The following is a 27,364-nucleotide window of genomic DNA, read 5'->3' as shown; positions in this document are numbered from 1 at the left end:
CTAAAACACGTGGTTCTCGGCAAACAGCAGGACTGCAGTTTCCTTAGCCACAATACCGTCAATGAATGTTTCAAGCGCGTTTGAATTTACTTTAAAAACAGACATGGTTTCTAGAAGAGTGGGCTCTGGCTCCATTAGCTGCTGTCGTCTGAGGCTGTTGCACCGTTGGGGAAGTTACTAAAGCATGTCTTCGTTTTTAGGTCCACCCCCAAGCGGCAGCGCGCAAACGCTGCTCGCTCTGTGACACTGCTGTAGTACAGTATGGGAGAGAAGCAGCGCCCACTTTCCTCCCATATGTTTTATTGGTTTGCATCATTGTCTTTCGGAAATGCTGCCTACAGATTTGTTAATAGGCTTGTTAGTCCCTCCTTAGTAGGCCCTTGTCTTAGTTTGTAATCTCCCATGGCTTCTGGCCCCTTTACTTCGGTTGTTACATGAGACCTGTTATTTGGTCTGTAAGCACTATTTACTTTATTGAGTTTGTTACTACAGGCCAGACATACCCTGCTTCACCTGAAACCACTTGTTTTTTTTCTAAGCAGCACGGCCGCCCCGTAACACGGGCGTCTGCTTTTAATCACTTTAACCTGGCATTATCTTGTGTCTGTTTCAACCTCCCCCAAGTAAAATGGATTTAGAAATGATTAGTGATTTAAGTCTTGAGAATTCAAGGTAACATATAATCCTGTGCTAATAGGCTGAAGCTGACATCACATCTGTGTTACATGTCATCTGTACTAAAGCCACCGGACTGGTTGTTTTAAAAAGCCTGTTTTATTAACACCACCACTAATACCATCACCACTACCAATGCCACCACCACCATAACCACCAATACCAGTACGAACACCAATACTACCACCACCACCAATGCCACCACCACCAATACCATCACCTCCAATACCACCAACACCACCACCACCACAACCACAAATACCACCACCAATGCCACCAATATCAACATCAATACCACCACAAATATCACCCCCAATACCGCCACCTCCAACACCACCACCAATACCACCACCATTGGCACAACCACCAATACCATCACCACCAATACTACCATCACCACCAATACCACCACCACCACTACAAACACTGCCACCAATAAAACCAACACTACCAATACCACCACCGTTACCAATACCACCAATACCACAACCACCACTAATACCAACACCACTACCAATACTGTCACCAATACCATCACCACCACCAATACCACCAGCACCAATATCACCAATACCATCACCACAAATACCACCACCACCAATACCACCACCACCACCACCAATACCACCACCACCAATACCACGGCCAGTACCAATACCACTACCACCACCACCCATTCCATCAATACCACCGCCAATACACCACCACCGCTATCACCACCACCACCAATGCCATCACCACCAATGTCACCACCACCAATACCGTCACCACCAATATCACCACCACCAATATCACCACCACCACCAATATCACCACCAAAACCACCACCATCAATGCCACCATTACTGCCACCAATACCACCACCACTACCAATACCACCACCACCAATTGAACCACCGCCACCAATACCACCACCAATAGCACCGCCAATACCGCCACTACCATTACCAATACCACCACAACCCCCAATACCACCACCTCCACCACCACTAATACCACCACCGCCACCAGTACCACCACCACCAATACCGCTGCTGATACCAATACCATCGCCAATACCACCAACACCAATATCACCAATACCACCACCAATGCCACCACCACCAATGCCACAACCACCACCAATACCAACATCACTACCTCCACCACCAATACCACCACCACCAATACTGCCGCTAATACCAATACCACTGCCAATACCACCACCACCAATACCAATAATACTACCACCAATACCACCACCACCAATACCAGCACTACCTTTACCAATAACACCACCACCACCAATGCCACCACCACCATCAATACCACTGACAATACCACCACCGCCAATACCACCACCACCAATACAACCACCACCCATTCCACCACCACCATCAATACCATCACCAATACCACCACCACCACCACCCATTCCACCACCACCACCACTGCCAATACCATCACCACTAATACCACCACCACCGCCAATACCACCATTACCAATAAAACCACCAATGCCACAACCACCACTAATACCAACACCACCACCTCTACCACCACGGCCAGCAGTACCACCACCAATACCACCACCACCAATAGCGCCGCCAATACCAATACCACCGCCAATACCAACACCACCGCAAATACCACCACCACCAATACCACCAAAACCAATATCACCAACACCACCACCACCACCACCAATGCCACCACCACCACCAATACCACTGCCAATACCACCACCACCACCAATACCACCACCCATTCCACCACCACCATCAATACCATCACCAATACCACCACCACCCATTCCACCACCACCACTGCGAATACCATCACCACTGCCAATATCACCACCACTGCCAATAAATCGCCACCAATACCATCCACACCAATACCACCACCACCAATACCACCAATACCACTGCCAATAAACCACCACCAATACCACCACCACCACAAATACCACCACCACCAATACCACCACCACCAATACCACCATCGCCAATACACCTCCACCAGTGCCACCACTGCCAATGCCACCACCGCCAATGCCACCACCACCAATACCACCACCACCAATACCACCACCACTACCAATACAAACACCACCAATACCACCACCATTGGCACCACCACCAGTACCATCATCACCAATACCACCAATACCACCACAACCCCCAATACCACCACCAATGCCACAACCACCACCAATACCACCACCACCAATACACCACCACCACTGCCAATGCCATCACTGCAAATGCCACCACCACCAATACCGCCACCACCAATACCACCACCATCAATACCACCGCCACCAATACCACCACCAATGCCACAACCACCACCAATACTAACACCACCACCTCTACCACCACGGCCAGCAGTACCACCACCAATACCACCACCACCAATACCACCGCCAATACCAACACCACTGCAAATACCACCAACACCAATACCACTACCACCAATGCCACCACCAATACCACCACCACCACCCATTCCGCCACCACCATCAATTCCATCACCAATACCACCACCACCCATTCCACCACCACCGCCAATACCACCATCACCAATACCACGACCACAAATTTCACCAATACCAGCAACACAACTACCACCAATACCAATACCACCAACTCACCGCCTCTCACTCACTAGTACCAATACCACAGCCAATACCAACACCACTGCAAATACCACCAACACCAATACCACTACCACCAATGCCACCACCAATACCACCACCACCACCCATTCCGCCACCACCATCAATTCCATCACCAATACCACCACCACCCATTCCACCACCACCGCCAATACCACCACCACCAATACCACCACCACTGCCAATAAACCACCACCAATACCATCCACACCAATACCACCACCACCACAAATACCACCACCACCAATACCACCACCACTGCCAATAAACCACCACCAATACCACCACCACCAATACCACCACCGCCAATACACCACTGCCAATGCCACCACCACCAATGCCACCACCACCAATACCACCGCCACCAATGCCACCGCCACCAATGCCACCACCACCAATACCACCACAACCCCCAATACCACCACCAATGCTACAACCATCACCAATACCACCACCGCCAATACACCACCACCACTGCCAATGCCACCCCGCCAATGCCACCACCACCATCAATACCACCACCATCAATACCACCACCACTACCAATACCAACACCACCAATACCACCACCACCAGTACCATCATCACCAATACCACCACCACTACCAATACCACAGCCAATACCACCATTACCAATACCACCACAACCCCCAATACCACCACCAATGCCACAACCACCACCAATACCAACACCACCACCTATACCACCACGGCCAGCAGTACCACCACCACCAATACCACCACCACCAATAGCGCCGCAAATACCAATACCAACACCATGGCAAATACCACAGCCACCAATACCACTACCAATATCACCAACACCAATACCACCACCACCACCGATACCATCACCACTAATACCACCACCACCACCAATACCACCACCAATACCACCACTGCCAATGCCACCACCGCCAATGCCACCACCGCCAATGCCACCACCACCAATGCCACCACCAATATTACCACCACCACCAATATTACCACCATCACCAATATTACCACCACCACCAATACCACCACCAATACCACCACCAATGGCACCACCACCTGTACCATCACCACCAATACAACCACCAATACCACCACCACCAATACAACCACCAATACCACCACCACCAATATTACCACCACCACCAATATTACCACCACCTCCACCAATGGCACCACCACCAGTACCATCACCACCAATACCACCACCACCAATACAACCACCACCACCAATACCACCACCACTACCAATACCACTGCCAATACCATCATTACCAATACCACCACAACCCCCAATACCATCACCAATACCAACACCACCACCACTACCACCACGGCTGCCAATATCACCAACACCACCACCAATACCACCACCACCAATAGCGCCGCCAATACTAATGCCAATACCACCAATACCACCACTAATATTACCAATACCACTACCACCAGCACCAATACCACCACCACTACTAATACTGCCGCCAATACCACCACCAATACCAGTACCACCACCACCAGGACCACAAACACCACCCGTACCATCACCAATACCACGACCACAAATTTCACCAATACCAGCAACACAACTACCACCAATACCAATACCACCAACTCACCGCCTCTCACTCACTAGTAATAGCAGGGGCACTCTATGAGACCGAAGCTTCAGCCAAGATGATCCATCTGTCTCTCCATGTCTGCCATAAAGCACAGCCCACCCTGCACCAGGAGGTGAAGCCAGGACCCTACTACAGCTGGAGTGTTTTTTATTAGGCCAAAGATAGCAATGACATTACGCAATGCCACACTGCGCACTCAAATCACGGAGAGGGTAGGTAATAGCCCTCCCACCCGCTTTTCCTCCTGAGCTGCGACAGTGTAATCACAGAGCAAAAGATGTTGCAATACCACCAACACCAATGTCACCAATACCGTCACCAATACCACCACCAATACCGCCACCACCAATACCGCCAATACTACCACCACCATTACCAATTCCACCACCACCAACACCGCCACTACCACCACCACCACCACCAGTACCACGGCCAATACCAATACCACTGCCACCACCAATACCACCACCACCCATTCCACCACCGCCATTACACCACCACCAATGCCACAGTTTCTTCTCTGCTGTGGAGCTCTTGGTTTTTGCCATTCCTTGGTTTTGGTCTGACTTTTTGTAACAGGATGGTTACAACAATTCAAAACCGCTACACATTTAGGAATGATTAGCTTTTATTATTAACACCTCAGCCATCAGAAACCAGCAGCAACTCTCACCAGCTCAAAATGAGAACATTCTCTTATACATCATGTATTCTGTGATAGGATGTAGTAAGGTGACTCTCTGTAGATACCATACTTCTCCCTGCATAATAAATAACCAGTGATCATTATAAAGGTAGCTACAGATTAAGGAACTGATGCACTATATAAGAGATAACAAATCTTCATCTTCTGACATAATAATTTAGGTACCCTAGATGAGTACATCTCCTGAAATTCTTTCTGTCAGCTACTCCAATTCTGTTTGGTAAATCTGCTCCATCTGAAACAATTTTACCCCTGCCTAACAAATTATCAGCATGCGATTCAGTCATATTAGAGTCCAGTACCACAACCCATCTCTTATTCTTGATCAGGGTTCTCCAATGTCTGTCCTGGAGGGCCAGATCCATGCCAGATTTTCATGATAACTATATTTATCTAAATGTTGATATGCTAAAAATCTGGCATGGTCTGGCCCACCAAGACCGACATTGGAGAACCTTGTTCTAGATTCTTTGACCATCAGTTATTGCAGCATTTTAGAAAATCTGGACAACTGTGTGCTTTGGTGAACTTTGACCATGTGGCACACCCCACAGGAGATCTTATTTGTACCTAATGTTCCATTTTAACCTGCACATATTTAACACATTTCCTTATTTCAATATACTACTTTCTTTAACTTTGTACTTTAACCTCATTATACCTCCAGTTGCCTATACCACTGAATTTCACCCCATTTGTCCTAATTCATCCACCCAGGGCACAGTATTGTGTTATGAGATCTTAGTTAAGAATTCAGAAGTAGATTTTCCTGAAGAGGAATGTGGAGCCAAACTGTAAGCTGTTTGTTATTCTTTGTTCCAATTCAAATGTCCAGTCTTAACAATTTCACCTTGACAATTGAATGCTCTCTCTATTGCACTACTGGTTTCTGAGTAATAGAACCTTTTATGACAAATACCACTAGAAGCAAAATATTCTTTTATAACATTAGAACAAAATTGCAGGCCATTGTCCGAAAGATTAGATTCAGGAAAACTCTTTTTTGAATATATCTTCCAAAATCTTGAGGAAGACAGATCCTGCACACACACACACAACCTCCAACCATTTTGAATACAAAACAAGCACGACCAGAAAAGTAAGGTGTCTGAGGTTCTCTCAATGGCACAACAATATCAATTGCAACCTCCTTCCAAGTATTATCGTGAAGATTCTGCAAACCATCTGCATCTCGCAAGGAGCAAGGATCTTTTCTCTATTCTTGCACTCTACACACTCCAGCAATCCATTCCATATCTATTCCAGGCCACCAAAAATTAGCTCTCAATCTTTCCTTGGTCTTGACAATTGCCATATGAGCTTGATTTATAAGTCTTCTTAAACTTAAGGTGGGACCTAGCCTAGTTACTACCAGCAGCATTTCTCTTTCCAATAATAACTCCTTTTTAGGTCTCGCTGAGGCCAGCGCATGCGCTGGCTCGGAGAGACATTTTGTAGTTGGGATTTTTAAAGTGTTGCCTGTGGCCTAAAGCTTGAGTGCATGTGAGCGTGCACGCGCGCAGCCGGCAATCACTGCTGCGCGCGCACCACTCACGTGCTTGCCACACAGCGCTCCCGTCCAAGCGATCGCGATCACTTTCGCTTTGATCGCGATCGCTATTACTTTCGTTTCGCGGCCGAATGCTTGTTTAAATTAAAATCAACACACAACTGCTACCTTGCTTTATATTTGGCATATCTTTGGCAGCCGTGTGCTTTTGCTGCCTGTCAATTTTCGCGATCGCTATTACTTTCGTTTCGCGGCCGAATGCTTGTTTAAATTAAAATCAACACACAACTGCTACCTTGCTTTATATTTGGCATATCTTTGGCAGCCGTGTGCTTTTGCTGCCTGTCAATTTTCGCGATCGCTATTACTTTCGTTTCGCGGCCGAATGCTTGTTTAAATTAAAATCAACACACAACTGCTACCTTGCTTTATATTTGGCATATCTTTGGCAGCCGTGTGCTTTTGCTGCCTGTCAATTTTCGCGATCACTATTACTTTCGTTTCGCGGCCGAATGCTTGTTTAAATTAAAATCAACACACAACTGCTACCTTGCTTTATATTTGGCATATCTTTGGCAGCCGTGTGCTTTTGCTGCCTGTCAATTTTTTTAACAGAAACAAGCTCCCTTAAAGCTAGCCCTTTCCTGGCAAGCGCTGCACCCGATCCCCATCTCATGCTCCCTGGACGTGCCCGCCAAGAGGAGAGGCATATATATGTAATTCACAGAACAATTGGTGGTCGTGTTGACAAGTAACCCTGTAAGTGTTTATATTTCACCTTATCTGTATTTAACCCTCACATGGCAGGCTGGTTGCACACCCATTCACTTTCGGGTTTCTAGCGCAAGATTAATCCAGGATGGGAATTTTGTTTTCAGTTTCCATCATTCTATACGTGCCGCGTAACCTTGCGTTACTTAATAATATCACCGACGATCCCAGTTTTCATTCACCGCGAGGTTTATGCGCACGCGTTCGGACTTTTGCTGCCTGTCATTTTTTTTAACAGAAACAAGCTCCTTTAAAGCTAGCCCTTTCCTGGCAAGCGCTGCACCCGAACCCCATCTCATGCTCCCTGGACGTGCCCGCCCATAGGAGAGGCATATATATGTAATAGACAGAACAATTGGTGGTCGTGTTGACAAGTAACCCTGTAAGTGTTTATATTTCACCTTATCTGTATTTAACCCTCACATGGCAGGCTGGTTGCACACCCATTCACTTTCGGGTTTTTAGCGCAAGATTAATCCAGGATGGGAATTTTGTTTTCAGTTTCCATCATTCTATACGTGCCGTGTAACCTTGCGTTACTTAATAATATCACCGACGATCCCAGTTTTCATTCACCACGAGGTTTGTGCGCACGCGTTCGGACTCGGGATTCATTCATTTTTCCGTAAGGGTGGGTTATTTATTCCTTAACCCCAATTTCTTTTTCTCTCATTGTTGGCACGTACTGATTTCCTGCAAACTTCTTGCCTGTTCTAGTCGGTTTAGGACCTACTCTACTACCGCGATGAGTACAATGAGGGTGACAGGGCTTTGGGGGCTGGGGAAAGTCAGCACTTGCGCTTGGGGGCTGTGCGAGAAATGGTTGATCATAGACAGGATCACAGCCTCATGGGTCAGCGGCAACAGTACCGATTATTTCCGTACTTTGCCGCCCTTCATGTACTTTTCCTTTTCCATGCCCGCTCCCTTACCCCCCCCCCTTTACAAGTATTACATTCTCAACAGAGAAGTGCAGGTACCCTCCCTTTAAAATTGAAGAAGTGCAGGTACTCTTGCTTGTTGCGAGTACTTGCCCATTTAAAGCACCGCGCCTGCTGCTTTCCCATAGTTTCTCCTTTCTTAATCCTTGCTTATCCCTTACATGTTTGAGCCTCACGCTTCCCATGGCCCACAGCAACCTTCCCGCCCTTCCCTTTAACTAACTTTCTTATCTAGTTTCGAAATGTGATGTGAAATTGAGGGTACACCTTGTATATGGTTGGGTAAGTACCTGTCCAGTTCATTGCAAACCTTTTGCTGTGCTTTTAGCTGAACAACCAAGGTGCTTCTTTCACCCCAGTCGAATGCAAATAAATAGGGCAGTGTTGCACTTCCCAGTAGCACCTGCAATATTACACTACAGTTAACTTGATAATAGAGAAGGAATCATGACAACAGTGAAATGGACTCTCAGTCCAACCCTGTGATCTTTCAGCAGAACAAAACACATTTTTGTTTAGATCTCTATGTTAGTAATCTGTCTCTGGTAACGGTGTCAGATTCCAGGAAAGTAGCTCTTAACTGTTAGCACTTGTATTACATGTGCATTTCACATTAAGGTATTGTAAGAACTATTCAACATAATGGGTGTAGAAACTTTGACAATGAACTGCTTTCCCTCCCCCCTGAAAAGCAGCCATTTAATTTTGCATTTCAAGTGTATGGCCGCCAACTCTGCTGCACCTGCTTGTGTTGCAGTGTCTGTACCTAGGAAGGTGTATATTCTCTTGCAGTACGTAGTTCTTCTGTTGAATAACAAGTAAATTGATAACACAGTATACGATTTGCATTGGTAAATACTTTTTTTGCGTCTACATTTGCAGTGATAATTGATCTCTGTTGGGTAACTCTCTCCTACTAAAGTATTTCTTAACCTTTTTCCCCTATTCATTCCCCTGAACAAATACCTTTATTTTAGTGTCATAGCGCGTTAGCCTGTATAAGGTTATACGTTTGTCACCTTTTACTGTATTCAACTCCTACAAAATAGATAGTGCAAAAGCAACTTATTTTGCACATCCCTCACTGGTCTTTAAATAGTAACTAACGTGATGATTTTTTTTGCCAATGACCTTAGAATGTTTGCTCATAACAAGCTTTATATGCTTTCACCTGATGCATGCTGGAAATTGTAGTGTGACACAGGCTTTCTTTGGAAACCTCAGTTACACTGAGGGATTTATTTGTATCACAGTACACAGGTTGTACGTGATTGATGGCATGTTAGAAGCATGTTTGCAAACCATTAGCAGTGCTGACAGAACTAACTTGTGGACACAGGTTCCTTTACTGTATCCTGCATGTTGAACTCCCCCGCCTTACAGAAGAAACAGTAAATCTTGTAGCACCCAGGATAATGTGCTACATGCCTAAATACTTATAAGGTCCCAAAGGTAAGATGTCTAGTCTTGATTCCACCTTATTCCTCTTTCTTCTACCAACCTGCACTTCCTGTCTCTTGCTCTCTGTTCTTTTTCACCCCTGATTTCCATTGTTTCCTCTCCATCCCGTTTCCTTTCTTCCTCTTTAAATAGGTCAAATAGTAACTCCACAACAAACAAAAACACAACCTAACTAAAAAACAGTAATTTACAACCACAAAAGCTCTAACTTTCTTTAATGCAAGACCGATTGCATTGCTAAAGCTTGTTTTAACAAGCATTGGCATAGCCAATAGGTCTCGCCTTTGGGACCTTATAAGTGTTTAACCATGCAACAGTATGTTGTTGCAGGAAGGATATTGTGCTGCATAACTAAATACTTATAAAGCCCCAAAGGCGAGACCTATTTGCTATGCCAATGCTTGTTTAATAATGACTAAGGTTTATTCTCTAACCTAGAATTACTGGATTGAGAAGCCTTAATAACATCAAGCAAAACAGAATCATTTACTAGGTTATCTTTCCACAGCTCCTTAGATAAAGCCCCCAAAGTTATTTTGCAAACAATCTCTTCAAAAGAACATTGGCTTGAGCTGATTCAGTTAACAAATGGGATAAGTAATCTGCCGATGAATTATGAACCCCAGGTATGTTTTCAGTTTCAAAATTAAACTCTTGAAGAACAAGCACCCATCTTTTTATCCTTGATGAAATAAAGGCTTAACCTTTTCAATGAAAACCTCTTCAGATGTTTATATTTAGTGCAGGCCTTAAACTTGCTTCCCCTGAACCAGTTTATAGAATTTCTTCAATGCTCAAAAGAGGGCCAGGGCTTCTCTCTCAATCACAGAATAGTTCACTTTAGAACCACATAAAAATCTAGCTGCATGCACAATTAAACACACTTTTCCATGTTTTTTCTGCATCAAAACTGTTCCTAAGCCTATAGAGCTAGCATCAGTAACCATTAACGTTCCTTCTTAACAAACTTGACATAGTGCTCGACCATGCTCAGGAAAGAAACCAACTCTTCTTTGTGACATGTCTCAACTTCACAATGATGTCTACAAGACCTTTTAGGTGCAACACCCCTCTCAGAGATAAATTATCCCAAAATAACTTCTCTGACTCCAAGCTTAAATTTTTCTTTCTTTAAAGTCAAACCTGCCCCCAGAAGTCTCCTACAAACCAAACACACCCCATGATCATGTTCATCCATAGTACTCCCAAAAATCAATAAATCATCCCTTATAACATTGCACACCACTTACGCCCTTTGGTTCTTTTGTCATGATTCATTAAAATATTGAAGCAGCAGAAACAAGACTAAACAGCATTCTTTTAAACTTAAATACCCCCATCTAACTCTACCTGGTGGTATGCGGATGTTAGGTCAATTGTGGTGAAGAATTTTACCTCTGCCAAAATGGAAACAAGTTCGGCAATATTTGGGAAAGGAAATCTATCCACTATAATCTCTTGGATGAGAGATCTGTGATCAACACACAGCCGAATATCGCAACTGGTCTTTCTAGCTACAACTATGGGAGCCAACCATTCTGTGGCTTCTACCGGTACTATTACCCCCAGATCCATCAGCGTCTGCAACCCTTCATTAACTCTGTCTTGTATGCTTACATGGATGAGTTTGCTGCTACCAGTACAGCTACTTTTTTCAATTTAATGTGATATTTATACTAACCCTGGGCTTAGGACTACGCCACGCTCGCGTAGTTTGTGTAGTTTGCGCAACTACGCGCTACGCGAATTGCACGTAGCACAGTGCAAAAACGCGTAGCATAGCGGGCATTTTTTGCTTGCTCGCGGTCCTCAACATCGAGTTGGCGACCGTGAGCAAAATGACATCCCAGCGAGACTTTTTCCTTGTTCACGATCAGCAACATCAAGTTGCCGATCACACGCATGGAAAATAAACCTCCCGGTGAAATTCTCAACGCGGGGAGGTCAGGTTTCTCATTGCGATTGGTGGCGTATGCTCGCGACCGCTCGTGATGAGAAACTACCAGTCCGCGTTGAGAAAACTGCTGCTCGAGTACAAATCTACTCGAGCGGCAGAAAACGACTGCTTGCACTGTGCAAGATGCCGTTTGCAATGATTGCACAGAGCGGACAAGCATCCGGCACTGTGCAATCAGTGCGAACAGCATTTTCCCTACCGCACTACGCAGCTCGCGAAGCTACGCATAGCTTGCGTAGTGCGAAGTGCACTTTGCGTAGCGTAGCACTACTAAGCAAAATACGCCCAGGGTTAATTTATACCCTTTCATAGAGTCCAACACATTCTCAATTAAATGTGGACATTCTGACACAAAATCGGAAACCTGTGACTCCTCTTCTTGTACTTGAAACTGTGGATCTGCATTTGAATCCAACGTGACCTCTAACACTCTCAGATGTGGCCAACCTATCCGATTATCACCTTTGTTTGAGACATACATTTTACCAATCATGTATTTACTGCACAGCTCTAGACATATATTAAAATATCCCATCATCTTTATCGGTTGACCACAATATCGCCCTGGGCATATATCAATAGCACACAACTTGTATGGATCATATGTTTTTTTTTTTTTTTTTTTTTAAATAATTGCCGGTTTCGAAAAAGAGTCAAATCCCAACTATTTTTGCAACGCCACTAGGGGGATCATTACTTGTCCTTCAATCTAGAAGATGATTTCATGAGAAATCTCTTTGACCTATTTTTATGTTTTTTATCTTATTTCTGCAACACTTGATAACATATCCTATTATCCCACAGCCACCAAAATACACAGTTAATGCTGGTCAATCTCATGCATTAGCTCAGTACTCACTTATACCATATCTAAAACATTCTCCTGCAAACGTTGTACAAGCATCTTTAACAACATCTTTGCATTTTACTTTACATATAACCTCATCCACCTTCTCTGGTTGAAAAACATTTTTATTTTTTGTACAGTTTAATTCACTAAAACTTTTCAATCCTTTTGATTACTAATATCGCTTCTCCAGGGATGATTCACCCTTCAGCCATAACTCCTCTTGTCTTATCCCAGCTACATTTTAATAAAATTGATCCCATATTCTTTTTTTAATGGCTGTTCCAAATTTACGTGTAGATGCCTGTTTTTTTAGACTAGTGATATAATCTTTAATCGAGTCATCCTTGCCCCCTTAGTCCAAACTGATAGCACTCCAAAATAGTTCTCAACCATGGAAGATAATGTCAATTAGGGTTTAGTATGGAAATGTATACTCCTTCAGATTTCTTTGTTTCTCTGCGCTTAGTTAAGGTGATGTTTCTAAAATCTCTTCGCCATCACCTCCAAGGCATTTTTTTCCCATTTTCTCCATGTTACTAGTGATTCGCATGGACTACTAAAGAAAAATAGTGGTGGAGTAACGTTTTGCATTCTAACCAATGAATTATAACAATTGGGTGTTAGAGAGAGCAATCGCACAAACGCTGCTGAAATCACAGGTACATCTAACTATTTTGTAGAGGGGGGGAAATTTAATGCAGAATTCCAACACCACCAATGAAAATAAACCTGCATTAAATACGACTCAAAAGTAAGAGAAAACAGTGCACCTCTTGTACAAATTTAACTATATAGTTGTAACCTTCAATGATGTGTCAGGCATCACTAAGGACAGGTTTAATAATGACCCAAGCTATGCTTATTCCTGTGATAATGTTGACTTTTCAACAAAAAAAACCCTAATAATGTACTACACGTGTGGCTAAGCCTATAAGCAATATGCCTGCTTTGCAAAGCTTATCTCCTTGAGTACTGATGTAGAACAGTCATTATCCTCAATCCTCAAACATTGATGCACACTTCACTGCCAGAGAAGATTGTGATCAGAACTGATGATAGTCCATCATAGACACTCTTCTCTGTGTATATAATGAAAATGAGCCTAACTTTCTAAAGTGGCCACCAAGACATCACATTGCATACATTTTCTTGAGGAGTTAAGGCTTGCTCCCTGAAAAGCACAATGTCGCCCCGTGCCAGTTTTCTGTAGTCGCTGAACTCATTTTCCCTCTTACTGAAAGGCTGATGTGTTTCATGCTCACCCGATCAACCTTTACTAATTAGACCTCACTTCAGTTTGGAATGCAAATATGTTTCACTGGCAGCATTGTGTTGCTCTTAAGTCGCAAAGGATGAGTCACTTGAATATACTGGAGGCGATCTTGCACACTGCCCTGCAGCAAGTCCTCTCCAGTATGCCTGGACTGCCTTAGCCAGGTGTCAACGGCGTCAGCCTGGAATCACATACTTCTCCCAGAGCCGCACATCAACTCGATGTTGAGGTGTTATCTCCTCAGCTGGTGGGGTCTTCATAGCCAATGTAACAAGGTAGTGATCATTCATTACACATGTAGCAATGATGAACTTTTCTCATCAATACCGTGGCTGTCAGAAGCCAGCAACAGCTGCCACCAGCTCAAAATGAGAAAATTCCCCACTACATTATACATTCTTTGACAGAATGTAGTAAGTTGACTCACTGTCGATATCACACTTTTCTTTTCCCCTGCGCACCCAGTGCATGCCCTTGTTTGGTGCAGTGTGGTACAGGTTCTTTTAGTTGGTGTCCTTAGTTTAATTTTTTTTGCCTGCCCGTTTGGTGATTTATTTGTTTCGTTAGTGCCACTGCTGCTTCTGCATTGGTTCGGTATTGCATTTGTTCACTCCATCTCTTTGCTTGTTATATTTAGCTGGACAAGGACTGTGATAAAGAGGTACAAATGGGAAATGTCACAAATACTTTTTAAAAATCACCATTGCGCGAAATCATACTCCTCCTCGTCACACTCTAGCGTCCCTCACACCCTCCCCATGCACGGGGCTCCACTGATCTACTGGTTCCTGCTTTTCACACCCTCCCTATGCATGTGATTGCATTGATCTATTGGGGCCTTCTTTTCATTCTCAAGACATACTTAGGGAGGTTGACCCTATTATACTCTCACTTTGGATAGGAACATTTGTTTGTAGTTTTGGGGCTACACGGGGAGGGGTTCGTTTTTATGATAAGGACTACTTCGAGGAAGTGGGCAGTGTAATGACGATTACGGGTGAGTAATAACCGCATGGATTTCCTGATCCCATTCTGCCTTTCAGTTAAAAATGCGAGTGTTAAGTGACAAAGCAGAAACTAGACACATTTCCAAATGATTTATTTGTCAATTTTAAAAAAATGCTTTGAACCCTATGTTATATAAAAAAGTTCTTTGGCTTTAAAGATCGGGTTGCAGGCAAGCACTAATTTTAAAGTACTCCTCTTCCTGGATTGTTTGCTTCTAAGCTTTCATATTGGTTATTTCTTAAATGTAAACTTCTATATCTGTATTTTCTCAAGTGAAACCGTTTTAAATAGTGACGCATATTAGTTAATGATTACTATGTTCTGTCTGACTGATGAGGTGTTACAGATGATTAGGACAATGTCCAGATAAAATATTTTCTCTCAAACAGCATTGCAAATTTTGAAATGTTTGAAGGCCTCCGCAGTCATCCGTGTTTAATCGCCTGGAACCAAATGGTCAGAGTTCCAATAAGTTTGTGTGACGGGTGGCCAGCAGGACGTGAGTAACGATTGATCTTACATTTTGGTTTACACCGGGCCGTATGTTTGTGTAAAAAAGTGTTTTGAACTGCCCATCTAGTGTACAGAATAAAATGGTTTATTTGCCCAGTCCAGTATCAGTAACAATCACCAATAACTAGCATTTTGGAAGGTTTTTCTGTTTGAGGGCAGCTGGGAATATGTGATCTATTGTGACAGCATTCACTGGATGGCCCCTTAATAGCAGTGCGGACACCTATTCCACGCCTCCAAATGAGCCAGCTATAATTTTGATGGAAACCATGGCTGTCGGTTGCTGGGGTGGGAGGGGGATGTGGGGAGGGAGAGGAATGCTATTATTGCAAAATAAATATGTATAGCGCAGAGGGGAAAAAAATCAGGCATGCATTGTTTTTAATTAAAAAAAACAGAGTTTTTCTAAGAGGTACCAGCAAAACAAGTGTTCAAAAAGCTGTTGTACATACATTTTTATATACAAGTTGGGTGTGCTTCCCGAATCAAATGAATAAACTCTGCATGAAGAAATGTACTTAATTTGCAAAATGAACATGTCAACTAATGTCTGCTATTTAATATACCATTCGAAATGGTAGTGCTTTGAGTATAACAAAGAGTGAAAGCATGGGAAAGGAGGTGAGTGTGGGCTGAACTACCTCTTTCCCAGCCCCACTAGTCTCATAGAGGTGATGTCATATTCTTCGGTGACCTTCTGCAAGGTGGGGCATGTTGCTGAATGCTACAAGGCATGAGGCTAAAGAAAATGACCATCAAACATAGATACAGTAAGTGGGTTGTTAGACTGAGATTGAAAGCTAGGCAGGTATTATTGTGGCAATGTAAATGATGGGGAGGGAAGAACCTTTCCTGTTGCTTAACAGTCTGCAAACACGGGAAGGACATGCACATCTTCAGTTGTCACTGTAATTTCTAAACTTGAGCATTTGGTTGCTGTGAAACCGAAGGTCAACCATTTGAACCTTTTGAAATAAATTGCAGTGATACCTGTGGCCACCAGCAAACACCCCACAGAATATAAATATGAATGCAAATATCTTTCAGTAACTTACCAGTTTTGTATTGATGGCATGAGGAAGAAGGATGGTGTTTTACCACGCAAACTTGCGGCAAACTTGAATCTCCACTATGTTTGCTGGAATGGACCCTTACCTCAAACTGAGGCTAAAATCATGAATTCAGCAATATGTAAACGACAGTGAAGCAGAATGTGCCCCACAGGAATGCCACAGAGGAATAGATTTGCAAAACATGAAGTTTTATTAACAAATTAGTAAGGCAAAAATCTAAAATTGAATCAGTTGAATAAAAAAATCAGTAATCATCTGAATGCAGCATGTTTGAATATAGTTCAGACAAGTCAATTAGCAAATGCAAGTCCACATTATTAAAAACCGCCTATGTAAATTTCTGTTCCCATAAAGGGAGGCTCCCTAATGCTAAACTAAGGTTGTGGGTAGAAAGGGAAAATTTGAAGCAGACAGTGTCAGCAAATATAGTGTTAAAAGTAGAACCAAATGAAGGTTCCCATCAAGAAAAGGAGAAATGTATTTGCTCTAGAAAGTAATCCTATGAGCAGAAATATAAGGAGCATTGGTTCTCAATGCGAGGAAAGGGATGTCCACCTGCAAAGGTGGACAAAGAAAAGTCTTCTATTTAACTAAAATCAGCTCACACAGTTAAAATATGAAATTAAGTCAAAGAGATAGTCCATAGGTTCACACCAAGTAAGAACCAATAAAAAATCAGCGTTCCTGCTGTACATGGTGTCAGCCTCCTTCTCATGGATAATACAGTGCCAGGCATTCACTTCCTCTGCCTCCCATCCCGTGCAAGGGCTGAGAATCATCGTCCAACCAATTAAATGCAATAAAACATGACTTTCACACAGTAGGATAAATGAAAAAAATACAATTGATGAGAATGCAGTAACTCGGGTGCCTGGAACAGAAAGAGAGTTAGGCACAGCAAGGAAAATTGCAACGTTTACTTTAAGATGGAGTCTGGTCCCTTGGCCCATTTATGTGAATGTTAATATGTACATATCCTAACTAACATTGATTAAAAAAATACATATATATCACTGGTTTAGCTAAATCTAAGTATAAAATAACACGTGCACACATATAAGTAATGATTATACATATTACAGGCGAACATCTCATTAAGCATGAATAAATTATGATGACACTGCATCACCAGTTCCCCACTCTGATTGCTCATAGTTCCATCACACAAAACAACCACCATTTTCCTTTATGACAATTCAGAAACCGTTTGCTCTCCGCTGATCTTTAAGTCTAGATTCTTCTAGCTCCTTCAACTCGTCATACACCTAACCCTCTCTTCCAATTCTTTTTTCCCCTCTTTTCAATCACTTGCCATCAGCAGATTTCACTCTACCCTACTGTTCTGTATGTGTTTCCCTCTTCATCAGTCTGAATCCCTGTACCATAAAAAAAAAGAAAACACACACACTCCAATAACTAATCTAGGTCTCAATATAGCATCTACAAGTCCACCACCAAGTTTACTAAGCCATTTACCTACAGCAGAAATTCCTTTCCCAAACACCTGTCTCTTCCAACTCATTCAAGTCTTTAGAAAGACCTGTACTATTTTTCACATACTTGTTGATCTGTTACTCTTAACTGGCACATACGTGCACCATTGTCAGACACATAATACTTTACAAACCCAGACCTAGTTTGTGAGCAAAATATCTAAAGCTAATCTATTTTGTAAACCATGACTCTCATTGCTATTAATTCTGAATTAATGGCTTCTAATGTGCCAGTGGGATCATCTGCAAACCTGTCAACCTAAGTGGACTGTTTTTTAATTATCCCATCATTCAAAATCACGCCTACAGTCGGAATGAAAGCACCAACAATATCACTCACTAACTGTTAGGCACTGTGAATAGATCTCTTATGAGTGACTTTACTCTGGTCTTCCAATTCATCTACTTGATGTACTTTTGGAAACACTACTCCCACATTACTATCCCCCCCAATTAGAATGCAACCAGAAATAATCATTAGTCATACATATATTATACAATTTAGCAATGGCAGGGTCTTTTCCAGCCTAAATATGCGCATTTTTAACCTATGCTCCTTGTACATACTTACTTCATCATACCTCTACTGGAAGCTTAGCCCATTGTTTAGATCTTATAAAACATAACTTCCCTTCTGTTGCCATATCCAGACTCAGTCTAGGATGTATTTCTGCATTGTTTAATTCCTATTCTTCTTTTTGCCAACTGGTGGCTTCACTACTTGCTGAATTCTTTGCAATCTGTTCCCATCTTGCCTCCGATTCTTCCATAAAATCCTTTTCATCCCTGTTTGTCTTACAAGTAAGATCCCCTTTGTTATAAGACAGCGGTTTATGACCACCCAAAAAGTCCCAGTTTCCTTTAAAGATCTAACTGAAGGATACAGATTCAACCCTCTAAACATGGGTACTTCATTTATGGGTTGTCAACAAAAACAATGGAAACCTAAACTACCTTGTTCATAAAATAATCTTATGGTAATGCTGCAAGTTAGGGGGCAAGTAGTGAAATATGGGGATTGTTCATACCACCAGCAACAGATGTTGGTAAATAAGTAGTCAAATATCACCTTTTAGTATCTATTAGTTGTGGATAAGCATGCAACAACTTGAAGAAAACATTATTTGAAAAATTACCTTCAGCCCTTTCCCATGAAGAGGCTCTAAATTATACTTATGGTGCTCTTCTACATCATTTAATGTAGACTCTGGAATGAAGTTTTCCTCAAATCTTTTTCTGTGAAAATTTTGAATCAAAACATCGCTGCTCTTCTACTGTAGCAGGGGTAGATAATGTTTCAAGACTAAATGGCTCTGCAGGGGAACTCAATTAATATCATTATAATACTAAAAACTATTGATACTATGTCTGCTATTGCTCTACACTGGTTTCGAGAAAGGATCAATATGATTTCTTATGAATCAGAAAATAAAGAATGCAAGATATTGAAACAACAATAAACATGCAGACTATAAGTGTCTTCTTATCTGTGCATAATTATGTAAAACTGTTGACTTGTCCACGATGAAATTAGGTTCAGCTGCTTCAAATTCAATCCCTATCTAAACATCAATCTTCGAAAATTACATCCCTACTCTTTTACTGGGCCCTGGACCCTAAAAGCCATCACAACAGTTACTTCAAATTTAAGTCATTTAGAAGTGTCTGCTCACTTTAGTTTAGTCAAAAGCAAAATTCAGTCATCAAAATGTGGCAGCTTTGATCATGGAGGTTTCTCAAAAACAGACTGTTGGTCATCAATCATGTATTCTCAAGTCAGCTTTACTTTCAGCAAAATATGCCCATTCAAATGCTGAGTACTTTTGAAGAGGCACCCATGTTTTGTATTGATCTGTGAAGATATTTACGTTTGAACTTTCTCACTTTTTTGGAAGACAAAAATCTCTAGGGGAACAAAGCTGCAGGCTGTAGCTGAGGGCTCCACGAGGACAGATACCCCTTCTGAGAGCTCCAGCTGGACAGGATTTGGTTTTGCAGGAGCTACCATGTAGTCAGGCTGACTGGCAATGCACCTCTGGCAGATCGGTGAGCAGATTGGTCCAGGTCTTCTGGTCACCTTTTGGGGAAACATTTTCTAAGTCCCCAGGTTGCAGATTTTGGCTTGTAGAAGCTCCTTCAGCACCATCCTCAAGGGTCTATGACTTGTGGGACACCACTTGAAGGTCAGGATGCACTCCAGACAGAAGTAAGGTGCAGGGTTCAAGGTCTCTAGAGCTTGTTCTGTCCCTGTAGCACACACAGGAGGCCAGCCAACTAGATCTCGGTGTCACTCTGGTAGTCCTGGGATGAAGCAGCAAGGCAAGCCGCAGGGCAATCCTCCGAAGGTGTAAGGAAAGCTTCAAGCACGAGGACAGTCCTCTGGTGGCAGCAGGGCATCCCTTTAAGGTACAAGGCTGGCCTGAAACAGCAAGGCAGTCCTCTGAAATACAAGGCAGTCTTTCTGGGGGTCCTCTGCAGGTCCAGGAGCGTGCTGAAGAGTTGGTCTGTTTTGTCCAGTATTTATACCTGGTGTCAGCCTTTGAAGTGGGAGAAACGTCTAGGCAATCCCTCCATCTGGCTTCCTGGAATGTCCTTCATTCCTTTCCCTGCTGAGGCTCCAAGTGGTCTTGGGTGACAAAAGACTGGCGTCAAATCCCTTTGCAAGTGTGGTGGAGGCATCCCTTTGAAATAAGTGGGACACTGAGCAGCTCTGCCCCGCCCATGTTGCCAACACCTGGTCCCCTCTTTGTCTCACTGTCTGGGAGGAATAGACAAGGCCGGAATACACAAGGCCAGCTGCCAACTATTCATAGTGTTGTGACCCAGGACACAGTCTGCAGGCACCAAATGGTTAGAACAAGATAATGGCAATGTGGCATTTTCACAATTGTGACTTAAAATCTGACTATAACATTAAAGAGGACTTCAAATTACAATTTGTTTGAGAAACAAACATGACATTTCTACCTGTTCCCAATGTTGTCTTGTTGGAGAGATAGGCCTCACAGTGGTGAAAAATTTATTTTGGCGCTTGTTAGACCTGGCACCATTGGCGTGGGTCTCCCTTCCATTTTTCGCTGTTGTCTCCTCTGTTTTTCTGGTGTTAGATGCTCGGGCGCTGTGCCACTGCCATTCAGTGCCACAGCGCGAATGCTCCCTGTGTAAATATGACATGTGAATTGGTATATCCATGATTGCCTTATTTAGCTTACCTGTTAGTCCCTAGTAGCGTGGCCCGTGTGTACCCAGGGCTAGTAAACCAAATGCTGCTGGTGGGCCTGCAGCGCTGCTTTGCGCCACCCACAGAAGCAGCTTGTAAAGTGTGTCTCAGACCTGCCACTGCAGAGTCTGTGTGCAGTCCGGAACTATAATACTCACACTAAATATAGGGTAGCGTAATTCAAAATAGTAGGTAATAGTGCACTAATCTGGGTTGGGCATAACAGTTGTTATGGACGAAAACCCTCACTCACCCGAGGGTGACATGTTTCATCATTGGGTTCCTCCAACACACGGGGACCGCAAGGTACCCCGTGTGGGCTACGACTTTACCCTGAAGGGAAGGAGCAGGAGTGCAAAGCACGTGTTGGTTCTACCAACTCGATATGGTAAGGAGGGGCAGAGTGCAAAAATAATAATAAAGTGTAATTAAAAGACTATCTATCTAGGGGCATCAACTTTATTCTTCCTGCCTAGGTAGTAGTAGATTAAAATGCAAGTGAATGTAGGGTTAGAAAAATATACCCTATCCAAAGATCAACATGTTCGAGGCATGTGGGCTGCTGAATTCATATCTGTGCATAGATCGCCGCCTAGTGTTGGGTCCGGATGTTTGCACGTTGTTGTCTTGGAAGAGTCTTCGAAGTATCCTGGGATAGGTGACTCCTCCCCTGGACTACAGTGCGCATGGGCATCCTCTCCATCCTCAGATTGTTTTTTTCCGCCATTGGGTTCGGATGTGCTTATCTTGACTCAAGTTAGGAAAAACTTTTTACAGGCCAAAAGGCCTTTAGTTCGCATCGGTAGTGTTCCCGATCGGTATCGATAGTTATTTGTTAGTTTACTAACTTCCAGACAACTTTTTCGCATCATACCCGACCATCGACCCGACATCGACGATGGAATCGAGGACGCCATTCAAGCGGTGCCCTGTATGCAATGCGAAATATCCCCATGTCGACGTCCACCCGGTGTGCAACAAATGCCTTTCACCGGATCACGACGAGTCCACATGTATGGCCTGTGCCCGATTCCGATCCAAAAAGACTCTCCGGAATCGTCGAGCAGCGAGGCTCGAAGCGCAGCAAGCGGCACCGGCCCCGACCGACATCTTCAACGCCGAAGATGTGGAAGACGTGGAGAACCTACCCTCCAGCCCCGCTTCCGAACACGACTCCGGATCGGAAGACGTCGAAGAACAACTCTTTCACAGAGACGAAGCCGACACCGAGGTAGGAGACTACAATGAGGCCTTAGGGGCCGAAGAGAGTAGCTCCGGTGACGAGCAAGGCCTACCCGTACAGACTGTGGATATCCCAGTGCGTCAGTCTATGGCTCCGGTCGAGGGATCGCCTTCGGGCCTTACCCAAGACCTATCCCGCATCCATTCGGCCCCGCCCTCTGGCCTGGCCTCGGACATTCAGCGGCAGCCATTACTACCCAAAACGGCTGGTTTCCCTTCATCGAAACCGAAACCGAAAGCCGCATCGGTTCAGCAGAAACCGAAACTGAAAATCACACTGGTCGGATCGAAGCCCACCACACCTTCGACGCCAGCCAAACCCGTCGGCACCGACCGCACCAAACGGGACTTCGGTGCCGAGCTTGCAGCAGCCGACGTCGGCGCCGACACACGGAAAAACACCATCGGTACCGCCAAACCGCCTCGGCTCCCGGCACCGAAACAATCGGCTCCGACCACAAAGGTCAAAATGGCTGCTGGATCTCACACCACTTCGAAAGCAGCACCAAAGGCACAGTCATCGACGCCGTCGACAGCTACTACCTCTCCTCGACTCGATGACCCCGTGGCACCGAAGAAGTCCACGCCTGCCTCAACGGAACCGGTCGGCCCAAAGAACCGTCGGCGTTCCAGGTGCGGCAAGTTTCAGCATCCTTGCAACGCATCAAAGATAAGGCAGCCCTCCAGGACACGTCAGGCTCCGACCCGAAAAAGGATCAAAAAGCTTCTCCGGCACCGGCCAACATCACTTTTGGCCTGCCATCATCCACGGCGCCAAAACTGTTCGAAATCAGAACACGTGTCACCCACACCAGGATCACACCTGCAGAACACTCTCCTACGGAGACGTCGCCATTACACATCATCGATGCCGCAACAGGCAGAATGATGCTTCACAAGAGGAAGATAACTTCCGAGCCAGCTTTGGACTCCTACCGGATCCCACTAAAGAAAAAGCTGCCAGTGGATTCGGAACCAATTCTTTACGAGCCTCTCCATACCTCTCACCAAGATCCACAGTCCTTCTCTCCGACACACTCCGAAACCGACGTTTTGGAGGACTACATGGGTGACCACGTCCCCTACCCTGGAGAAATAGACCCTGAAGGCCAACAGGACCCTGACCAAGCTTGGGATGACCCTGTAGACTCAAACGCACCTATGGATACGCAGGACACGCAGCTATATGGTGCAAAAACGTCTCCCACAGAGGACACTGCCGCATTCAACGCCCTCATTGAACGTGCTGCGGCCAATCATGGTGTTCAACTCCACTCTGACACCATCGAGGACGATTTTCTCATGGATACTTTCGCATCCTCAGAAAGACATATTAAAACTCTACCCATGTTGAAAGGTGTCCTCAAACCAGCAAAGGACATTTTCAAAGAACCCACCAGGGCAAGAGTAATAAACCCCAGAATCGACAAAAAATATAGGTCAGCGCCTGGGGATCCTACCTATATTAGAGGACAGTTGCCTCTGGATTCCATAGTAGTCGCGAATGCTCGTAAACGGGCGCACTCGCAGACGACTGGGGATGCTCCTCCCCCGGACAAAGAGTCCAAGGTGTTAGAGACCTCCGGCAAACGGGTTGCAGCCCAAGCAGCTAACATATGGCGTATTGCCAATACTCAGGCGCTCCTGGCTCGCTACGACCGAGTGCATTATGACACACTAGAAACCTTACTACAACATCTCCCTGACCAATACAAAGAAGGAGCAGAGATCCTCATCAGAGAGGGACAACTCCTCACAAACGCATCCATCAAGTGTGCACTGGATGCCGCAGATACAGCTGCCAGGGCCATAAACACTAGCGTCATGTTACGACGACACGCCTGGTTACGAATCTCCGGATTCAAACCTGAGGTGCAAAATAACATCCTCAACCAGCCGGTCAACCCAGACTACTTATTCGGGCCAGAGGTTGACACCACACTAGAAAAAATAAAAAAGGACACAGACACTGCAATGTCCATGGGGGCTCTCCAAACGCAGACCTTTCGGAGTGGCTCCTTTCGTCGCCCCGGCAATAGAGGAGCAGGTAGAGGACAGGGGTCACAGCAAACCTACAACAAGGGCAACACCCAAAGTACCTACGATAAAAACACCAGGGGTGGATATCGTGGTTCAAGCACAAAGGGCAGAGGACGCGGATACGGCAATACCAGATCCTCTCCCAAGAACAAACAGTGACGCCCTCTCCCTTCCTCCCGACCACACAACACCTGTCGGGGGAAGGTTACAAAGGTTCCTGTCCACGTAGAACTCCATCACCACGGACAGGTGGGTCAAAGATATTATCAAACACGGTTACTGCCTAGAATTAACCTCGACTCCACCCACAATACCCCCAAAACACCGTCCTATGTCCTCAGAGCACTTAGCGCTATTACAGCAGGAAGTGCTAAGTATGCTGCAAAAAGGCGCAATAGAGGTTGTACCCGTCCACGAGCAAGGTACAGGGGTGTACTCCCTGTACATTTTAATACCAAAAAAGGACGGGTCACTCAGACCTATACTAGACCTGAGACCCCTCAACCGCTATATTCTTTCGGAGCATTTCCACATGCTCACCCTGCAACAAGTCCTCCCACTGCTCAAACAGGGAGACTTCCTGGCCACACTAGACCTCAAAGATGCGTATTTCCACATACCCATTCACCCATCACACAGGAAATATCTCAGGTTCACTATTCAAGGGCAGCACTACCAATTCAAGGTTCTTCCCTTCAGCGTGACAACGGCGCCCAGGGTTTTCACAAAGTGCCTAGCTACTGTGGCTGCACATCTACGGAGGCAACACATTCATGTCTACCCCTACCTGGACGACTGGCTTGTTCAGGCAAAGTCAGCCCAGCAATGTGCCAACCACATGTCCCGCACCATTCACCTTCTTCACAGTCTGGGGTTCTCACTAAATTACCCAAAATCACATCTCCAACCTGCACACGTACAACAGTACCTAGGTGCGACCATAGACACTCTGGCGGCCACAGCTCAGCCAAATTTAGTGAGAATCAACAGCATGCAAATGCTGATTTCCAAGTTCAAACCCCAACACTCCCTTCCCGCGCGAGTGTTTATGCAGTTGATAGGCATGATGGCCTCCTGCATTTTCATAGTCCCACACGCGAGACTACATATGCGCCCGCTTCAGGAGTGCTTAGCACGTCAATGGAATCAGGCTCAAGGGCAACTAAAAGACCTAGTGTTGGTGAGCGGTCGGGCATACAACTCTCTGCATTGGTGGAATCCACAAAACCTTTGCAAGGGCCGACCGTTCCAAGAGCCAGTTCCACAAATAATACTGACAGCGGACGCGTCTCTCCAGGGATGGGGAGCTCATGTACTCAACTACACAGTGCAAGGACTATGGACAATACAACAAAAGAAGATGCACATCAACCTTCTAGAACTGATGGCAATCTTCCTGGCTATGAAAGCATTCAAAGTACACTTGTGCAACAAAGTCGTGTTAATCCGGACGGACAACATGACCGCCATGTACTACATACAGAAACAGGGAGGAACACACTCTCCACAGTTGTCTCATCTGGCTCAGAGCATGTGGAAGTGGGCCATTCAGAGGAACATGTTCCTCATGGCGGAACACCTCCCCGGCAAGGACAACCAGATGGCGGATCTGCTCAGCAGACACAGCCACCAGATGCACGAGTGGGAGTTGCACCCATCAGTACTCCAACCGTACTTCCAGCAGTGGGGTCATCCAGAGATAGACCTCTTCGCCACAAGCGAAAACGCAAAATGCCAAAGCTTTGCCGCCAGGTTCCCACATCCGCAGTTGCAGGGCAATGCGATATGGATGAACTGGTCCGGCAGATTTGCGTACGCTTTTCCCCCAGCACCATTGATACCGCTGGTGGCACGCAAACTCAGACAACACTCACTGACACTCCTCCTGGTTGCTCCAACGTGGGCACGCCAGCCATGGTACACCACCTTTCTCGAATTTTCCGTGGTGCCGCATCAAAGGCTGCGGATCAAACCCGCGCATTTGACGCAGCACCATGGAGAGATTCAGCACCCAGATCCGCAACAGCTGAACCTGGCAATCTGGCTCCTGAAGTCCTAGAATTTGGCTACCTTAACCTGCCACCTGACTGTATGGACATCATTAAGGAGGCCAGGAGACCCACTACCAGAGCTTGCTATGCAGCCAAATGGAAAAGATTTGTCATTTATTGCAATAATAATGACATTAACCCGCTAGACGCATCCATCCAAAACATAATTTCTTACCTCTTACACCTATACAGATGCAATCTGGCATACACCTCTATACGTGTCCATTTGACCGCAATATCAGCCTATCTCCAGAACAGGCAGCACCTCTCTTTATTCAGAGTGCCAGCCATAAAAGCATTCTTGGAAG

The 27,364-nt window shown here is 44.9% G+C and overlaps 1 protein-coding gene across 5 annotated transcripts in view; it reads left to right on the top strand.

Annotated features, from left to right (window-relative positions):
• The window catches only part of PPFIBP2 (PPFIB scaffold protein 2), a 1,154,531-nt gene that overhangs the window by 185,239 nt on the left and 941,928 nt on the right, over positions 1–27,364 (top strand). For all 5 annotated transcript variants that reach the window (XM_085648219.1, XM_085648223.1, XM_085648222.1 and 2 more), the window contains exon 2: positions 15,814–15,923. The gene's annotated coding sequence lies outside the window, so the exon portion shown is untranslated. The remainder of the gene's footprint in view (positions 1–15,813; positions 15,924–27,364) is intronic.

This window comes from Triturus cristatus, chromosome 3_2 (genome assembly GCF_964204655.1).
Source record: "Triturus cristatus chromosome 3_2, aTriCri1.1, whole genome shotgun sequence".
Classification (NCBI taxonomy): domain Eukaryota; kingdom Metazoa; phylum Chordata; class Amphibia; order Caudata; family Salamandridae; genus Triturus; species Triturus cristatus.
The sequence above is the reverse complement of the archived record's forward strand: the minus strand, read 5'-3'. Positions and strand labels throughout refer to the sequence as shown.